Genomic DNA, 21,555 nt, shown 5'->3' on the forward strand with positions numbered 1-21,555 from the left:
CTGGTAAAACCAGCAGAATTAGAATCATTTTGTTGGACATTAAGAATCACATTTCCTTTTTAGCTGTTATATCTGCATATGTTTTTTATTGATAAGGCAAGTGCCAGCTATGGGTGCCACATGATTAGTAAGTTTCTTCTTCAGTAACAAATACTTGACTGATCAAGACTCGGGTGAATTTTCTTTCTTTATTTTGCTCTTTTGGAGCAGAAACAAATATCTTTATCTTTTGTACCAAGGGAGGTAAATGTGATATACAGCTATTGTAACTCTTCTAACTCGCCATTAAACAAGGGCAATGAGTTGTTAAGAATGTCTCTGAACTAATAATAATAATAATAAATTTTTTTTAAAAAAAATGTCTCTGAAGTATTTTCAGTATTTAAAGTAATAGGCCTCTGAATAATTTTCAAAACTAAGTTCTCATTTTTTTATGGGAATTGATAATCATAGCACATTTGATCTGTATTCTTCTATCAACTACACTTTACCCTCAATGTGGGTCAGTGTTAGGGTCTCAAACTATTTCTACATATACAGCATCTTTAAATAAGTTTCTTCACTGGACTTAAGACTTTTTTTCCTCACTTATGTGCCCATGAAAATTAATGAGCATGTACATACATATACTTGCATACATATGTACGTATTACTTTGCCATTAGAATAAAACTAGACACTAGGGGGACAACTCTGAGGAACAGTTTGGTCTTCTGTGGAAGTCTTCCTCTATGCTGAGGAAGGCAGGTGTAGTTCGCTGAAGGATGTGATGAGGCTGTAGAAAGTTTTCTCATCAGCTGTCAATCCTGCATTTCCAGGTCTCACCACCACAGCTACATGCACACCTGCTTCCTCAGCAGCACTGGCCTCTAAAGTAACATCTGTTAGAAACAAGATGTTGTTGGTTGAGCATCCAATGCTGTTTGCAATCTTTTTGTAACACTCACTCTCCACTTTGTGTCCAACTTTGGTATCAAAGTGATCATCAAAAAGCTCAAGAATATTTCCCTCTGTAGACTGCCCAAATAATAGTTTCTGAGCCTCTACACTTCCAGAAGAATAGATATACACCTTCATTCCATCTTCTCTCCACTTCCTGTCTGCTGGAACTTCATCTTCAAAGAACTCTGCTTTCATGTGTCCAGCTGTGGATGCTGCCCTCCACATGTGGCCCTGCAGTTGTTTGAGTGCTGTGGTCTTTAAATCCAGAGACATCTGCCAGCACACATTCTCTAGGACGGCCTGGATTATCTGTTATAGTTCATCTACCCCATTTCCAGATGCTGCAGGGATTGGAATAGCCCCATCCAGGTGGGCATCTTCTTCAGCCTGTTATCTCAAAAGACTGACATCCCATTGGCACTCCTCTTCTTCCCAGTGTGTCTGCAGATACTCTTTAACATTTTCTTTGCTGTAAGAAAATAAAATATCCTGTAATCCCAAGAATTGGGAGGCTGAGGCAGGAGGATCAAAGTTCGAGGCCAGCCTCATCAACAGAGACACCCTCAGGTGCTTAACAAGATCCGGGAGGGCAGTGATGGACATCTCGCCCCAGCTTTCCCATGTGCTCCTACCATTGTTCTGGCTACTTTAGCCTCCCATAGCATTTCCCATTGGCGGCCGAGGGCGCAGCAGAAGCTCGCCCCCTAAAGTACATATTTCATCTATCTAAATATTCACAATTGCAGAAGGAAAGAATTATGGAGGTTTTATAATCCAACTTGCAAGTTTTAGAATTAGAAAACTAGGTCAAGAGAGGACAAATAGTTTGCCCAATCTTACCTTTTTATTTTCCGAGAAGTTTAAAAGGATGCATAAAATGAACATAACAAAAAATGTATAAAACCTGAGTGGGGTGATTATAATGATTTATTTAAGTGTTATCTTCATTGCCGCAGTCCGGCTGGCTGGGCAAACTAACCGGGGGGTGACGAAGAACTTGTGTACATTGATACAGCAGGAGTGGGAGCGGTTTATTGTAGGACAGGAGGGGTATATATACATTCCACATAGCTTATCTTAATTAACATAAACTAGATACAGCAGTCAACCAATAAGGAATCTCCACACTTAATGGCTCGCTGGCATTACTTCACAAACCACTCCCTCTGCAAAATGCCAGGCGCCATCTTGACCTGTTTACAGACCCTAACACTTCATAACCTAAAATATCTTGAAATTGTTTTAACAGCTTATGAAGAGAGTATATTAGAGTCACACAATTCATACTAGTCATAAGGAAAAAAAACATTATTTTGGAAAATAACAATTGCCTATAAATTTTAATATTTTGCTTAGATATGAACATCTCCCAGGGAGTACTTTATTGAAAAATGACTGCTTTTGATCTCCTAAACAAACCTCCCTTAGAAATCCTGAAAATGAATATAACTAGGATTTTCAAGGAACTGTCCCTCATAATCATATTCAATGAGGATTGATGGCCACATACCAAAGCGCAATGAAGTAAAATTAATTCTGCTGAAGACCAACCAGGACAATGGCACTTTTACTCAGTAGATATGTCTGAATCCTATTTAAGAAAAACAGTATTTGCTTAGCAAGTTGAAAATGATTTTCACTAGAATCAATAAAATATTAACAGTAGTTGGCTTGTTTGACAAGCTGTGACCTTCTCATATCCTGATGTAAATCAAATGTTTCCGTGAAAATGGCCAACCTTAAAATCCATTTTTAACAGTCATAAGCTATGTGTACAAAGAAGAATAGGAATTCAACTGCTGGAATAAAAACCTCAAGAGAAAATAACGAGAACATTTTAATTGATAAGAATCCAGAGATTAGCTTTTATGATGTAACCAGTGAAGAATTAGACATTGAGAATCCAATATGTTATCACATATGTTCAAGAAGTTTTGCATTTTTATTTAATTCTGTAGGAGAAAGATAGATGAAATCTTTTAGTAAATTTGATTTTAGAAGAGTTTGAAAGCAACGATTTAAAGACATTAAGCTACGTTCAGTCATTTAGAGATCCGAAAGTGCAATTTTCCTTAAGTCTTAGCAATACAAAAGAAAAAGAAAATTCACGACACCACATTCCTATTACATTCATGGTTATGTAATGTTTTTCTTGCTAGAAGTTTGTGTTTTCAGGGTGGAAGTAGCTCAGTGACAAACCCACTGAGTGCATATAGCCTTACGTCGGTGTCACTGTTGTAAAATGCAATTTCTCTAACACAGCACACATGATCCATCAAAAAGTCTTATTGATGCTGTCTTAAATGACTCCCTAAATCTGATTTTTTTCTCAGCATATTTATTGTCCTGATGAAGTCAACATCATCTTTCACTATTACTATGTAAAAGTGTCCTGACCTTTCAATTGCCACTCTTGTCTCCATCTTCCAAACCCCAAAGGGATATTCTTAAAACGTGTACCAAACCAGATCACTTTTGTTTGTAAAGTTTTCCAAGACTTCCTGTGTTTATTTTTCAATAACATAATCCATTGTTAAATGTGTACCAAATCATATTACTTTTGTTTGTAAAGTTTTCCAAGATTTTCTATGTTTATTTTTCATTAACATAATTCATTTTTTAAAAGTGCCAAATGAATATACTGTAATTTCTACACAGCAAGGAAGATATTTCCAGTGGATCTTTCCTTCTCCCATCCTGTGTTACCTTCACTGTCCTCAATGCTCAGAGTACAGGCTGAGCTTCTCCAATTCTGTTTTTGAACTTGTAGTTTCTTAAGCTTGAAACCCTCTGCTCTGTGGTGTGATAGACCATTTCACCATTAGGCCTCAGATTGCTAGAGCCTTAGAGAAGCCTCACTGGTAACCCTATTTAAAGGGTCAGTTACTTCCAACTCTTCCTTGTGACCCTCTTTTGTTTTCCTCTGAAGTTCCATCCTTTGTGCATAAAATAATTGCTGGCTGTCTCCTCCTTCTAGAATATAGAACTGATTAAAGGAGAAAATTTATTCAAATGACTGCTGTATATGCCTAAGAATAGTGACTTACATCAATCACATAATGTTGAATGAATGCATGAATAAGAAATGATGCTTTGGTCATATATCCATAATACTGCTGATTTAGAATTAGTAGGATGTATGTCCCAGTAATCAGAGGAGATAATCACAGCAACAATAACTTTTTGTATGCATTTCAAAATATTCAAAGTGATTTGAGTATGATTTCAGCCCAATGTAATTTTGGAAGACAAGAAGTTGACCCATAGAGACATATGGTTCCCAGGCTTGGTATCACATTTATCCCTCTCTATCCAATGGACCACTCACTGGAAAGTCAACCTGAAATAGATAAGGTAAGTGGGACGGTTAATAGTACAGTGGGTTCCCAAGTTACCATAGCTTAACTTAATGGGTTTTTAATTTTATGCTGATGCAAAAATGACATGCATTTAGTAGAAACTGCACCTTGAATTCTGAATTTTGATCTCTTTGCCAGATAGCAATATGCATTATAATACTCTCATGCTGCTGGGTACATGATAAGGAAGATAAAAAAGAGATGGTCTATATTCTGTACACTTAAGCTGTGATGTTTGGTAGGTTAGGTATATTAAATTTATTTTCAACTTACCATGGATTTATTGGGATATAACCCCATTGTATGTTAAGAAGACTTTGTATATCTTTATATTTCTGGTCATATCAGAACACATTATCAATGAAGTGTAATAAGCTTATCATCAACATTGGCTCATATCAGGACTTGTGACCAACAGGATTTGTGTTGATATTTACTAGAATTGAACACCTGCCAAATATGGAGTTGACTCCTGGTGTCTTTTCTGATTATCCTCCTCTCTGTTTTCTAAGAAAGAAGGCTCTTGAATCATAGGGTATGTAGCCTTGTGAGTTTATAATGTTAATTTATTCAGCTCCCAGATCTGTAAGCCACTTAGGAAAGATATGCTGTTCATTAAAATCCCGTTTGAAATAGCTCTTGTTTGTTGAAGAGGAAATAGAGTATTATTTAATTCCATGAAAAGCTTATTTGAAATAAAGCATTTGTCAACAACCTGACATTTACCTTAAGAAAAAAAAATAGGACATTTGGGTAGCACTTAAAATTTACATGTGTGAGGATAGCAGACTATAATAAATGTTCATTAGTGGGAGCTACACTCTTTAACAGAGGTAGCAGAAAATTTATAAAAATTGATTATAGTATATTCATTTGGCACTTTTAACAATGGATTATGTTACTGAAAAATAAATTAATTATCAGGAAAGGATGTCATCGAGCCTACAGGTTTAAGCAAAATACTGGCTCAGAGATGATGGAGGAAAACATCTGAAGTAAACCATACTCTGCCTTGACGAAAAAGTCCTGGATAGGTGGAATGGGAGAATAAAATGTCTTCCGTAGTGATCTGAGAAGATCTCATATCCATCATAGCCTCTTGACACAACTATGAAGTCAATGTGGTGTTTACTTGGTTCCTTTTGTCCCTTACTGTGCCTTTTCCTCCTTCATGGGATTGCTACTCCTTCTTTCAGCAATTTGAGTCTCCCCTGTGTTCGTCATCTTTCCATCATTTAAAAAGAAAAAAGTGAGATGATTAAATTATAAAGAGAAAAAGGTTTATTTTTGGCTTACAGTTTTGGAGGTTCTAGTTTGTGATCAGTGAACCCCATCCTTGGGCCCTATGGCGAGGCAGCACATCATGGCAGGATCATGAGGTGGAACAGAACCTCTCATACCATGAGCTAAGGTAAAGCAGGGGATTAGGCCAGGGTCCCACATCCCATTGAGTACCCTCCATCAATGACCTAATGACCTTCCAATAAGGTCCCACTTCCTCAAGATTCCACCACCTCCCATGGGTACCACACTGTAGACCCAGCCTCTAACACATGGGCCTTTGTGGGACATTCAAGATCCAAAATATAGCACCCTTAAAAAAAAAAAAAAAAAAGCCCTACAATAAAATCTGTCAGTCTTTGTCCCTTATTTTTACATAGTAATTTAAAAGTAGATATTCACGAGACACACTATCTGGATTAAGATCCCAGATCCATTGTATTTGTAACTCGTCCTTGCCGTGTCTCAGTTTCCTCTTGTGTAAAAGGAATAGAAGTTTCTGTACCGAAGATCTGTGGTTTTTATGATTTATTATGAAAGGGTTATGAAAGGAATATTTTGTTTATTGTTCAATGAATTTTAGGCATCTTTGTGCTATAGAAGATGGGTAGAGAATCTTTGGGATTCTTCTCTATTGATCCTAAATTCACATAATTAATTCAGTTCCATTCCGAAGGTCAGTCAAGCTTGCCTCAAATTTTGAGGATTGGCTGGCCACTGCATCCCAAGCTGTTGACGCCCCAGGATTTTATGCATGGATACTGGAATTTTAGAGTTGGCAATAATTTAGGAGTTATATCTGTTTAACAAATGGGATGCTAATAGGTATCGATAAATTTCAAATATCTACTTAATATGGTGGCTTAAAAAAATGAGAGAGAACTGGGATGTGAAGGTGCTGCAGGCATTTCCTTTCTCTTTGAGGATTTTAAAGTCTTTATAAATTAATTGGCATATATTGGCAATCCCTTTCAACTAATGTCCTTAAAGATTTTTTTTTTTTTAATAATGCCATGGGCATGATCTTTTACTGCATGAGATACAGAGGAGAGCACAAACAACATAACAGCTTTGTGCCATATTGGTATAGCTGAAAATCCTTTATGAAACACAATCCTATGTATTGGGCACTGTTCCAGGAATGTTCATATAGTTTCTCAGTTGGTCCTGAAAAACAGTCTATGAAGCAGAGTTTTTCTTTCCATTTCACTGTAATAAAAGAGACAGTAGAGCTTACCTGTCATGACCATGTGTCCAGGGACTGAACCAGGATTCTCTCCAGGCCTATCTGTGTCTAATCAGAGCTTGTGCTCCATCACTCCCTTCCATTATGGCCTGCAAGTGTATTTGGGAGAAATGTTGGGCTTTTGTTAAGACAACTAACATACAAAGATTACCATCCTTGGGAGTTTCTAAAAGTCTGATATTGATCTTATGACTGGCTGCATCAGAACTGCTGGACTTGATTGCTCAATGTTTTCAACAATAAAAATGAATGTTGGGTTCTTAACTACCCATTGTGTTCAGTCTATTTCACCCTGCATCATTTAAGAAGGGAGCAAGAAATCTAGAAGACAACTCTGGTCCTTTTAGATCTAAAACTTTTCATCTGAAACAATTTCAGAAATTTTTATATACCTGTCAAAAGCAGTGGAGGAAAGATTTTGGATCTTTTAGTGAAGAAAGCAAAGAAAAGATAATTCACTATTTCTTGTTTTATTTGGTTCAATGTCATGTACAATATAAATCATAAAACCTATTTGCTTCTGTAAGTACTGATTGGATGCAAAATGCATTATTGTCCATGGATTTTATTCTTAAAATTTGCAAGACAAGAACTCAGAAGGAAATTGGTGAGGCCTGTGACCTTCTGAAGCAGGAATCTAGTTTAGTCTGAAAACCAGTTTCATAAATGTTGTCTTAAAATAACAAATTTCAGAAAATATTAAATGGAAATAAAAATAGGGTTTTCTAGACCTCTGAGTACTGAGTGGTGTGGGTGAAAATGTTTTTGTATCAGAGATTTAAAAACAGATTCCTGAAAAGATTAAATAAATTAGTGTATATGTAAAATAGAATAAGGTTTTGCCCCAAGTTGGAATATTCTTCCTGTCTAAGAAAATACAAGTGGAAATATATGCCTTTGATGAGCACAGAAATAAAAATATAATTATATAATTGCTGAATGATCAGAAAGATTATAGAAGTATACCAATTAATTTAGTTTGATATTGATGGGTTAAGGGAGATCCAACATTTATTTTAAAATACTAAAAATGTTAAAGTTTACTTTCAGATTTTTAGTCTTATTATCTATTATATACAAAGCAAGTACATGGATATTTTTGATATGTCTATATATAAAATAACCCCAAATAACTAAGAAGTATAAGTCTTATATTTTTTTTCTAGCACTGGTAATAATGAACTTGTACTTTAAAAATTATCATGCACGAAGTATATTTTTTTTTTTTACATTTTTCCGCAATGCTTCATTTTTATTTTTTTTTGTTATTGTTGTTTTTTTTTTATTGTTGGTCATTCAAAACATTACACAGTTCTTAATACATCATCTTTCACAGTTTGATTCAAGTGGGTTATGAACTCCCAACTTTACCCCGTATACAGATTGCTGTATCATATCAGTTACCCTTACATTGATTGACATATTGCTTTTCTAGTGTCTGATGTATTCTGCTGTCAGTCCTATTCTCTACTATCTCCCCTCCCCTCCCCTCCCCTCCCCTTTTCTCTCTCTACCCCTTCTACTGTAAATCATTTCTTCCATTTGTATTATCTTGTCTTACCCCTCCTTTCCTCTTATATATCATTCTCACTCCCTTTCCCTCCCACCTCTCATCCCTGTTTAATGTAAATCTTCTTCTCAAGCTCTTCATCCCTACCCTGTCCTTGTTTACTCCCCTTATATCAAAGGGGTCATTTGGTATTTGTTTTTTAACGATTGACTAGCTTCACTTAGCATAATCTGCTCTAATGCCATCCATTTCCCTCCAAATTCTATGATTTTGTCGTTTCTTAATGCAGAATAATACTCCATTGTGTATAAATGCCACATTTTTTTTATCCATTAATCTATTGAAGGGCATCTAGGTTGGTTCCACAATCTTGCTATCGTGAATTGTGCTGCTATGAACATCGATGCAGCAGTGTCCCTGTAGCATGCTCTTTTTAAGTCTTTAGGGAATAGACCGAGAAGGGGAATAGCTGGGTCAAATGGTGGTTCCATTCCCAGCTTTCCAAGAAATCTCCATACTGCTTTCCAAATTGGCTGCACCAATTTGCATTCCCACCAGCAATGAACAAGAGTGCCCTTTTCCCCGCATCCTCTCCAGCACTTATTGTTGTTTGACTTCCTAATGGCTGCCAATCTTACTGGAGTGAGATGGTATCTTAGGGTAGTTTTGATTTGCATTTCTCTGACTGCTAGCGATGGTGAGCATTTCTTCATGTACTTATTGATTGATTGTATGTCCTCCTCTGAGAAGTGTCTATTCAGGTCCTTGGCTCATTTATTGATTGGGTTATTTGTTATCTTATTGTCTAATTTTTTGAGTTCTTTGTATATTCTGGTTATTAGGGCTCTATCTGAAGTGTGTGGATTAAAGATTTGTTCCCAGGATGTAGGCTCCCTATTTATCTCTCTTATTGTTTCTTTTGCTGAGAAAAAACTTTTTAGTTTGAGTAAGACCTTAGAAGATGGAGAAATATACCCTGCTCATGGATAGACAGAACTAACATCATCAAAATGGCGATATTACCAAAAGTTCTCTATAAGTTCAATGCAATACCAATCAAAATCCCAACAGCATTTCTTGTAGAAATAGATAAAAGAATCATGAAATTCATATGGAATAATAAAAGACCCAGAATAGCAAAAACAATGCTAAGCAGGAAGTGTGAATCAGGTGGTATAGCTATACCAGACTTCAAACTATACTACAGAGCAATAGTAACAAAAACAGCATGGTACTGGTACCAAAACAGGCGGGTGGACCAATGGTACAGAATAGAGGACACAGTAACCAATCCACAAAACTACAACTACCTTATATTTGATAAAGGGGCTAAAAGCATGCAATGGAGGAAGGATAGCATCTTCAACAAATGGTGCTGGGAAAACTGGAAATCCATTTGCATCAAAATGAATCTGAATCCCTATCTCTCGCCATGCACAAAAGTTAACTCAAAATGGATCAAGGAGCTTGATATTAAATCAGAGACACGGCATCTGATAGAAGAAAAAGTTGGCTACGATCTACATACTGTGGGATCGGGCCCCAAATTCCTCAATAGGACACCCATAGCGCAAGAGTTAACAACTAGAATCAACAAATGGGACTTACTCAAACTAAGAAGTATATTTTTAGACATGATATTTCTTCATAATTAGGAAGATGAACCCTATTTTCTTTCCTCAGAGCATTATTTTTTTTATGTTTCTGAACATGTAGGCAAAAGAATTTTCAGAAAGCAAATCAATTTCTCTCTTTTTCCCTACCAAATACAAATTTCTTTCAAAAATTTAAAAGAGCAAAAAATTTTATTCTATTTTTTTTCTACTCTCCACCATCACAATGAGGAAATTGAGGTCTAGGAAGGAAAACTGAACAATCTGTTGTTGGGCAAATGGTGGAGACTCAGGTTTTGAGTCTTCAAATTTTTTTTTCTGAGGAAAACAGCTGGAAGGATACAATAGATCTAAGGAAATTTTAAAGTGAAGCAACTTTCCAGGTCAAAAGGTTAATATAGACTTAGTTTGACCTCTTCTAACCTTTTAATCTACTTTTAAAAATAGATTTTAATCACATGGATCCCAGGATATCATAAGCTATTAAAATCTTTGGATTTATCAAAGAAAAATTATATTATGTTCAGAATAACTTTAATTATTAAGTATTTATTTTAATTTTAGTATACACATGTGGTTTCCAAGAGGATTTCAGGTGTTTTACTATAGGACCTATACCTTAAGGTTAATCATATAGGAAGAGATAAAAAAAAAAAACAAGAAAATCAGAAAAGGGTAAAATAAAGAAATTTAACATAAATATTGTCTTGGAGGGCAAAACATGACTATGAATTTCCAAATTGTCAAAGCAAAACAGTCATGTCACCATTATTAAAAAGGAAGAAATCTACTAATTCTAAAATATGTACAATATTTCTTGACACTAAATTCTTAAAGGAATTTTTAACATGCACCTTTGAGTCTAAATAATATGTGGACATTGTCTTAAATTTCTTAAACAAATATATTAGGAAATTTCATATTGCATGTAGGGTTGAGAACATTTTATAAGATTTAAACTGTCTGAGAATATCCACATTCAGGTAAGTTTAGAACATTACTGTCTCATCATTCAGAATAAGTTAAAAAATTGATGTTTTGGGCTGGGGATGTGGCTCAAGTGGTAACGCGCTCACCTGGCATGTGTGGGGCACTGGGTTCCATCCTCAGCACCACATTAAAAAAAAATAATGTGTCCACTGAAAACTGAAAAATAAATATTAAAAATTTTTTTTCTCTCTCTCTCCTCTCTCTCTTTTAAAAAAATTGATGCTTAATGTCTACATTTCCTTAAAAAATTAAGATTCTTTGTATAGAATCTGTTTTATACTATGAAATTAATTATTTACTTTCTGTTTAAGGTGGTTAAAACATGTCCTTAATATTCTTTTTCTGGAGTAGTCAGTCTTGCCTTGGTAATTCATTTGTAACTATGTAATTCAGTAGAAGTGATGCTGTGTGACTTAGGAGCATGGGTCATAAAAAAAGCTATGGTCACCAATAAGACTGAATACACAGAGACCCCCATGTGTGAGGAAGCCCAGGTGCAGGACTCAGGAGGAAGAGGGAAGACATCTCTAGATGACTTCATCCCACACTTTCTGGCTGGACCTAATCATCTTTTCTTTCCAACTGATGGGTCAGATGTCATGGAGCAGAAAAGACACAGTCAAGCTATATGCTTGCCTGACTCACATAATACTTGTTGAGGATGATTGTTTTAAGCTACTCAGTTTTTCAGGATTTTTTTTTTTATATATAGCAATAGTAAGCAATGGACTGGTAGAAGAAATTCTGCCTTTAGCATGAGAAATATCTGCTGTGAAAATTCAAAATAAGAAAGCACAAGGAGATCTGAGGTCAGCAAATTTCATCGTTGTAAATCTGAACAGTGGTTTAAGAAATATTTTCACATGTCTAAAGTAAATAAGAAGTGAAAAAAAAATGTAGAAAGTGGCAGTGTGGTTTTTCTGACTAGAAAGGAATAAAAAGAGCTGTGTTGCAGATGAGATTGCTCAGATTAGGATAGCAGTGCTATTTGCAGAGGTGAGACTCTTTGTTAGATCCTTGGCAGACTAACAAAATTGATTCAGAGATCTCTTTCCTTGAATGTTTTGTATCTTTAAATCTGTAGGAACAAAATCCACTGCATTCTTTTCCGGCATGGTGTTATCAGAAAGTCCCTGTTCGTTGTAGCCCTCCAGTGATGTACAATGAAAGGAACATCGCTGCAGTACATCCTGGGTATCAAGCTATAATAGATTACTGCACAATCCACTTGCTGCCATCTGGTGTGCCATTATCTGCAAATGAATCTCTTCTGGATCAAGGTAAATATCTTCCCACTTGTAGCCAAAGGAAATATTTTCTTTCTCTTTTCAACTGACAATCCTGTAATGTGGTCTTAACTATGATTTCCAAAAAGGATACCAAAAATGATGTTTTGGGAAATATCAATCATCTCAGCTATCCACCTCTTCCTACCTATGTAGTGATTTACAGGTAATCCTGAATAGTTTGACTATATTCAACCTGATGGCAGAGTGTCACTTTTTCTACTTTCCCTTTGAATGTGTTCTACTACTGGACCAAAAAAAATATACCGTGTTATGACAGCAGTAAGTCCTCCTTTCCTGTAGTACTCCTGCGTAATAAAAATCACAAAACAATTGAAGAAAATCTATAAGGCCTCTGAGATCTCATTCACTTCATCCTCTAGTTTTTACTTTAGCAGAGCAATATCTAACCTTCCCTTTCCTGAATCTAGCAGAGAACCCCATACAATTTGCACTGTATCCTCAAATTGTCAACTCCTTACATAATCCTATGATCTCCATATGCTCTGTCTGTAATTAGAAGTCTTCCTTCCTCCTTTAAATCTTACAGAATCTGTGCTATATTCTGTGAAACCTTCCCTAGCACCCAAGGTTAATTGTCCATACATACCACCTTGATTACCCCTTTATTCATTCTAGTTGTGTTAGGATTCTCAAAAGACTGGGTTCCTGAGTTCTTATCCTTTCCTTATATACTCTTCAACCCTACCTGAACTCCTTTTTGGGCAAAATATAATTGGAATTCATGCACTTTTCTTCTTCATTTCCTCAGAAGTTATGAATCACCACATTGCTCCTCTCCAGGCCAAATATTTTACTTTGCACTATTAACATTATCACAACGATTCTTATAAATCATTCACATTTTATCTGTTCTTCTCTCCCTTTTAATCTAAAGTATTTTTTGTTGTTAATCCACAAAAAACAGACAAAACAAATCAAAAAAATATTCACAAAGGTCAGATTTAAAGCCAGACAATGTACTTCACTAAATATTATCTTGAAAGTTCTTCTGGATCTCCCTCATTCCTTTCTGCACTGTTTTCCTGAAAACACAGTCTGCATGTCCCATATTCAACTTTGTCAGATTCTCTATTCTTTTTTTGAACATGTTGAATTGGGGTTCTGTCTCTGCTGTTTCTGTGAAACTCTTGATCAAGCCAGTGGCAACCTCCATACATTCAGGGTGCATTCTGCATGAACTTGCAAGTTTTTGAATCCTTGACCTTGAAATTCTTCTCTTATCAGTACTCTCCTCTTACCAGTACTCTTTTCTGGATCCTGTTTCTGACCACATCTTTTTGTCTCTTTTTTTGCTTCCTTCTCCTTTTCTAGCCCCTTGAATGAGACAGAATGGAGGTCTGTGTCTTCTCTACTCTTTATCTCACCCATCTCTGGGGTTTCAATTTATCATCTCTGTGTGGATGGTGCTCAAATTGGAATCGTGCCCAGACTTTTCTTTTTAGTCCTGGGCCCAGTCTGTTATTGAAATTCTACAGACAAAAATATAACTTAATTTTGTTTAGAACTAAACTTACTTGCTGTCTACTAGTAGACAATCTCAGATTAGTTCCAGTTGATTCTTGGTTTACCTCTGCTGCTTGGTTCCGAAGTTGCATTTAAGTTCCGGGGCCACAGATAGACATGGCTGGCAGGAGGGGAGGTGGGACCCAGTCTGGTCTGTGGATTCTCTTACTGGTGCCTGCCTTGCATCCTCATTAATGTTAGTTCCTGCTTCAGAATCTGTCCTAGTAAGCATCATCTGAAAGGCTTGTGTTTCTATCTAGCCTCCTGTACTCATCCACACAGGTAACTCTATGCTCATTCCCAATGCAACACAAATCTCCTTCCCTCTGTCACTTGCTTCTGAGACTCTCCAATGTAAACATGGACCTTTTGTGATGTTCTTTCATGCCACTCTGGGTACCTGGGGAAATCAATGCCTTTATTAATATTCTGCTAATACTAAATTAAACTGGATCTACATTGTCCTTGAATGCCCATTCTGAGCAACTTATTATCTTGAACCTTTCCTTCTCCCACTAAAAAATTTTAATCTAGAGAAGATGTTCTACTTCGCGAACATTAATTCCCTCATGACTCTTTTCTTCTTCCCCTTTCCAAGGAAATTTTACTTTCTCTCTGGTAGATAGAAAAAAATTGGCTCTGACCAAGATCACGCTTTTTTTTGTGTTTTCTATTTAAGGCTTAAACTTTAGTTCTTTCATTGTTAGGGCTTTGGGTTTTTTTCTTCAAAATTTATGACCTCATCACTTAAAAGTTTTGACATAAAAAACCTTTGCACCATGTATTTTAAATCCTGTTTTAGAACAAGAGTGTAGTAACTCTCTTTCCCTCTTTGCAGGTTTGCCATAACAATCCAACCCTGAATAAGGCAGTGTAGATGCCCTCACGGCAGCCTGACTGCAAAAAGGAAGGAATACAATAAGGAAAGAAGCAGGGTCATTGCTCGGGCATATTTTCCCATCCAAATTACATTCTGGAGCATCCAGATTGTTTCAGTCTACTTGTTCATCATTTTCCTTGTTTCGTTGTTTTCTTGACTCTTCTTTGTACACTTGCCTTTGTCCCATCCCACTCTTACTGGAAATGAATATGATAATTCTATTCAGTTACTCCAGACAGTCCTTTCTTCTGTATCCCTTTTGCTACCTGTTCAACACGGCTTTCCTGGCCTGTATTTTGGATTACCGCAGCAGAATCTTAATAGGTAGGTCTGTCACCAACTAATGTTTACTCCAGCCCATCTTCCAGCATTCTGTCAATGATATTTCAATAAAACAAAATTAACTCTTTTATACCATTTCAATATTTCTTTTGGACTCATATAGAAAAAATGCAAATTTCTTAGTTTAGCCTGTAAGATCTTTCCTAACATGATTCATTTTACACGTTTACACTGTATTTCTTTGTTCATGTCACACCTCTCCCCACGTTGAATACCTCTTTGTTCCCCCAAACACTGGACTCTTTCATACCCCTGTGCTTTGGGGAATAATCATTCCCTTTATTAGACATGTCTATTCTTTGTCTCCATGCTCTGCCCCTTTATTTTGTAAAAGAAAAAAAACACCAATAATTTTTTGGAACCAGTCACCATAGCACTTATGCTGTGTTTTAAATTCCTGTTACATGACTCTAAATCTGATTTAACAGCGAACACCATTAGGGCAGGGCAGGTACTTTTCTTTTTTAATGTTACACTCCTAATACTGTTGCTCTATAAATATGCATTAAGTGATGGAGGCTCTCAGTTTTCTCTGTCACTCTGTTTCTGTTCCTTTTGTAACACTGCACTGTATTGCTGTTTATCTCTTTGTGTATAATATCTCCTACTGAAGTTTGTATTAGTTGGCATTTCCATAGCATTTAACTCTGACCATGTGTTCTTTCTGAAACACTCCCTTTTTTTTGGATTTCATGACATCACACTCTTCTATTCTCTTCTTGATTTTGACTGGGGTTGCCTAGCCTTCTTTCAGCAATCATCTTTCATATGTGAAGTCTGTCTTCCTCCTCTTCACCTTCTCTTTCTCTTTGAACAATTAGTACTAATACCTTTTCTACTCTCCATTTCTCCATATTTTTGGTGACATCATCAACCTACTGACTTTATTTATCAGTAATACACAAATATACCAAAACATTAACAATTCCATTCAAGATCCTTCTTTTGAACTCAGATATATACATCCTGTTTACTAACATCCATATATATTCTTACAGCTCTTCCCAAGCACAACATAGTGTCATGAGCTTAACCATGTGTCTTCACCAAAGTCATATATTAAATGTCTAGCCTCCGGGACTTCAAAATGAGACTATATTTAGAGATAGTTTCTTCAAACAGATAATTAAGTGGAAAAGGTATCATCATGGTGGGCCCTTATCCAATGTGATTGGTGTCTTTATAAGAAGCAGAGATGAAAACTGGATGTGGTGGTGTATGACTGTAATCCCAGCAACTTGGAGGCTGAGGCAGGAGGATCCTAAATTCAAGGCCAGCCTTGGCAATTTATTGAGGCCCTAAGCAACTTAGCAAGACCCTGTTTCAACAGAAAAAATAAAAAGTGCTGGGGATGTAGCTTATTGGTTAAACACCCCTAGGTTCAATCCCTGGTACCCTCCTTCAAATAAAAAATTGATGCAGAGATGAGGATATATATACATGGACTGAGGGCCGCAGAAGGGATCCAACTCCACGCCAAAGAGAGAGGCTCCAGAAGAAATCAAATGGGCTGGCACTTTGACCTTGAAATTTCATCCTCTGGATGGAACTGTGAAAAAGTTAAATTCTGTTGTAAAAGCCCCCTAATCTGTGGTATTTTATTATGGCAGTCCTAGAAAGCTAATATATAGCCTCAAATATTGAATCAATATGATCTTCCTTGTTTCAGTAGGTAATACCAATATCCACTCAGTTATAGAAATTTGAAATCTCATTAATTAAAATGGTAATTAATGTAGATGGATCTCTTCTCAATCTCCAGGTGCATCTTCATTCTAAATATCTTTTCATTTCTCCCAGTGTCTCTCGAGGCTAAGCCACCATGATCCTTCACTGATACTGAAGCTAATGCCCTTCTGTCTCCTTCTTCCATTTTTACCTTTATGCTTTATTTTTTGTAATGAAGATTATTTTACTTAAAATGAAAATATAAGTGGGTCACTCTCCACTTAAAATCCATAATCATATCCAACTGCACAAGGAACTGAAAGGCTTTGTTGGATCCGAGACCTTCCTACCTCTCTAGGACAATTTTGTACCATCTTCCTTTTTAATTCTCTTAGTTCCTCCAGTGTTATGTTTCCTTTCTCAAGAACTTTGCACATATTATTCCCACTACAGAGGAATAACTGATAGGGGTATGAGAGATTCACCACCTCTGCATTCCCACTATAAAGAATTAGCTCTCCCTCTTCTCCTTACTTTCCCATTCTTCTCCCTATTCCATGTCTTTTTGATAAATGTAATTATAGCTAGCATTTTTCTGAGCTTTATTATATGCCACACTTTTCATGTATTAACCTCCTTATGTCTAATCACAGTCCTACAAAGAAAGTTCTATTTTCTCTCTTTCACTGATTAAGAAACTGAGATGCCAAGCTGTTAGAGAAGTGAAGTGACTAGTGCCAGTTTCCAAAACTAGAAGCAGTGGAGCTTAGATTTGAACTCAGAGAGAGGGAATAGCTCTAAAGCTTAGACATAATTAAGAAAAGCAATAAAACAACACATGATTTTCCGGATTAGATCGGGGCAGTCAGTATGTGTGATACTAAATTCCCTCATAGTTGAAATGAATAATTGTGCAATAAATTTCTTACAATCTATCTTCTGGAATACCATGTAGTCTCCATGTAATCAGAGGCAGTGTCTGACTTGTGGACCATCATATTGTTAAGTACCTGATACGTTGCTATGGTGGGCCATCCACAAACATTTGTTAAATTGATGCATCGTGAGCTTTCCTACAGTAGAAATCCTGGATGGGGAACTTTGATCCTAACCGAATCCTGGCCTATGGAAGATCTGAATAGATGCATATTTGACTAGCTATCGCTAATAAATGACAGTGTGGCATCAATATTTAATTACATATTATGCTGTCTACCCCCCAAAAGTAGAAACATATTAATCCTGGTAAAGGGATAATGAAGATATGGGGTGGTGGAATAGATAAGGATATAGGAGGAGATTATCTGAGGTATTATCCCCTTTTTTCTCTTTCAAACGAAGCTCCTATTTTAATTTGTTGTTATAATGCATTATATATGAAAATCTTGATCCATCTAATGAAAAACTTTCCTCTTTATGTCTCTTTGTCTCTTTGTTTCTATTGCTGTGTCTGCCTTTCCCTCCCTTTTAGTAGGCTACAATATTCATTTGTTTTGTTTCCCTTTCTTTCCTGGTTTTCATTCATTTTTTGTTTGGTGTTTCTCATTTTCATGCAACATGAACATTATGGGGACTGTGACTGTCTTGGAATCATTTTTATTTGCTATCTCTGCCGAGTTTCTGACTCCTCTGAGACAAGGACTTTACAAGCCTTTATTGTACTGGTGCAGGGATTAAAGGGAAGGCAGTGCTACTTTGGAGTTAATATTTTTACTCTTTTTCTGTCCTGAATCCTGCCCTGAATCCACTCCCTGCCAACAGTTATGAAATGGCTCACAGGTCCTGTTCATAGATCTTCCTTGTTGCAGTAGGGAAAGGGAAATAGCAAAGAATAACTAGAATTGTTCTACAACTATGTACTTAATGCGTATTTGTAAGAAGTATTTAATATTAAAGAGCCTTTTAAATGATTTTGGTAGAAGAAAACAATCTTCTTTGAATGCGTATATGTATAGAAATAGTGAACTGAAAGATTTTCAACATAGTTAAGGTTTTTATTTCTCAAAGGAGATTTATCATCATTAATATGTTATTCAAAATATTCTTGCAAGGCAAATCAGCATCTCCACAGTAAACAGTATTTCTCATTTCATTTCATGTAATACAGAGTGATTCTTCTCTTTTGCTTAAAATCAACTGTAAGTTAGTGGTAATATTTGCAGGTTGTCTCTTATGGGAATCTAGTCTTAGGAGTAACCGGTGGGGTAATAACTAAACCTCAAGGACCTCACATTTGACCCTCTGTGTGTGTGTGAGTGTGTGTGTGTGTGTGTGTGTGTGTGTGTGTGTGTGTGTATGTAAGTATGTAAGAAAAGAGAGAGTGCTTGCCCTGTGTGTATACATATCCACAGATGTGTAAGCCTAGTTTCTTCTTCCTCTGTGGCAGATGGTAGTGTGTCATGAGGTCATAGAAAAAGGTAGGTATGACATTTGATGGATCAGATGGTTGTGAATTCAATCAACAAATATTATTTAATATCCAATGGCCACTAGTATGTTAGCTTTGTGTCACTGTGACCAAAATATCTGATAAGGACCGCCTAGAGAAGGGAACATTTATTTTGGCTCAGGGTTTCCTAGATAACAGTCCATGACCATCTGAGAAGTCCATTGGCCTGGGCCCAAGGTGAGACAGAACATCATTGTGGAAGGGCATAGTGGAGGAGCACTGTGCCATTCATACAGAAAAAGAGAAGGGATAAGCAATCACAGGGAAGATGAGCCCTTCCAGGGCAAGTTTCCAGTGACCCACCTCCTCCAGCCACGTCTCACTTGCCTACAGTGACCACCCAGTCAGTCCATTCAAACTAGGACAGACTAATGACGTTAAATCTCTCACAGTCCAACTATTTCACCTATGAATCTGATTGCACTAACAGAGGAAGTTTTGGGGGGACACCTCATATCTAAACCATAGCAAATAGAAAATGTTGTTGTTTTGGTAATAAGGTTATTGTTAGAATTGGTATTGAATTTATCTAAATTATTCTTTATAATTTAAGGATAAAATATAGTGCTGCACTTTTAGAGTTAAAACTAAAACTTTTTACCTGTGTATGCTTTATTAGCCATTTAGAGCAAGAGCACAAATAATATTATTCAGACACATGAAGAAAACACACACACACACACACACACACACACACACACACATGCAAACCAAGCAGTTCATCAGCAGTCTGATCAGGGAGTATCCAGCTATGTCCAGAGAAAAGAGGATGTTGCTATGGTCAAAACATTTCATATTTTGGTTCCATTGCCAAAAATATTTTTAAAGTGTGAAAGAATGCTGAATGATCATCTTATCTGGGGAGTTTTCATAACTCCCATGTAAATGCTTTCCATAATAATTGTATATACCTAACCTTGGCATTATCATAGCTTGCATTTTAAATTGGTTTATGAGAAAAAGAATAGACCCATTCTCTAAAATTCAGGTTTTACAGCAATTATATTACCTAGTCAATTAATAAACTACATTCTAGTGTCTACCTCAATTTTTAAAGCATCTTTAGTTTGTTTAATAATCCCAATGACCAAAAAAAAAAAAAAAATCTCAGGGGCCTTTGAACTAGATTTTGGAATCAGATAAGCTCATTAAATGTGTTTCTAGGTTTCAATTTACTGACTGGTAGTGGTTATGTGCCTAAGCTGCTAAGGCTGGATTTCATGCCTAACCACCCCCAAAGAGGAGGAATGTTCATACCCAGTAATCCATGGTCCCTGAGGGCTGGATTTACAAACTAATTGAATGATTAAGCAAAGTTAAATCTATTTATTTTAGTCTCTCTCTTACATGTAACCAGAGTAGGAAGAGTATCTCCTCTTTTTTCTCTTATCATAATTCATTTTTCCTGTGGGGTGGTGGGGGACAGGGGCAGACATGTTTAACTCCATTCCTCACTCATCACACACCACATAATTGGGGTATATTTTCTTCAGTTGTCTTTTGCTCTTTCCTCTGGCCTTTTTTTTTTTTTTTTTTTTACTGGTGAGGTTGTTCTAGGAATATACTTCTCACCAATGTTTTTATACTTTTGCTACAGTTATATGTGACCATAAAAATAATCACCAGTTAAAGTGCTTTATTTTGCCAGTTATTGGTCATTATTTTAATTGGGACACACACATATCAACAATCCTTTAAGGTAGGTACTATCATAATTCCCAATTTAGTTTTGAAAAAGCTGAAGCCCCAAAATGTTACTCACACAAAGTCACACCATCAGAAAATGATGGAATTGTTTCCATTTTTTATGTTCTCAATCAATATACTATTTTGCTCATTTATAGATTTGTTTTGTTTTACCTGAAATATGTCCTTTAACACTTCTTATAGTGCAGGTCTGATGAGTTCTTTCAGCTGTCTTATGTCTAAAATCATTGCTTCACCTTTACATTTTACAGTGTGTATTCATGGGATATAAAGTTCTAGACTGACAATTCCTCCTGCCCCTATCACTTTAAAGTTATTGTTCTGCTGTCTTCTTATTTGCATTGTGCCTACTGAGAAATCTGATATAATCCTTAGGCTTGTCCACCCCTTCTTCATGTGTCCTTTTTCTCTGGAAGCTTTTAAGACTTTTGTCCACTCTAGCACCAATTTTCAGAAATTTGAGATGATATATTCATTGGTGTAGTTTTCTTTGTGTGTGTTATACTTGAGGGTCATTGGGTGTTATGGATAGGTGAGTCAATATTGCTTTTCAACTGTGTAAAAATTTTGGCTTTTGTTCAAATATTCTTTTGGTCCTCTCTTTCTTACTCCCTTCCTTTGAAGTTGTACCATAGCACTGTGATACTCTTTTCATTTTTAAAAATGTAATTTTTTTCCTCTGCATGTTCTATTCTTGGAGAGTTTCTAGTTCTATAATTTCAAGTTCACTAATCTTTTCTTCTTCAGTGTTTAATC

At 36.2% G+C, this 21,555-nt stretch overlaps 1 pseudogene; it reads right to left on the minus strand.

Moving 5' to 3' along the window:
* Positions 1-495: 495 nt before the first annotated feature.
* Positions 496-1,544, minus strand: LOC120890996 (enolase-phosphatase E1 pseudogene; annotated as a pseudogene).
* Between the last annotated feature and the right edge of the window lie 20,011 nt (positions 1,545-21,555).

Source organism: Ictidomys tridecemlineatus, chromosome 11, assembly GCF_052094955.1.
Source record: "Ictidomys tridecemlineatus isolate mIctTri1 chromosome 11, mIctTri1.hap1, whole genome shotgun sequence".
Lineage (NCBI taxonomy): Eukaryota > Metazoa > Chordata > Mammalia > Rodentia > Sciuridae > Ictidomys > Ictidomys tridecemlineatus.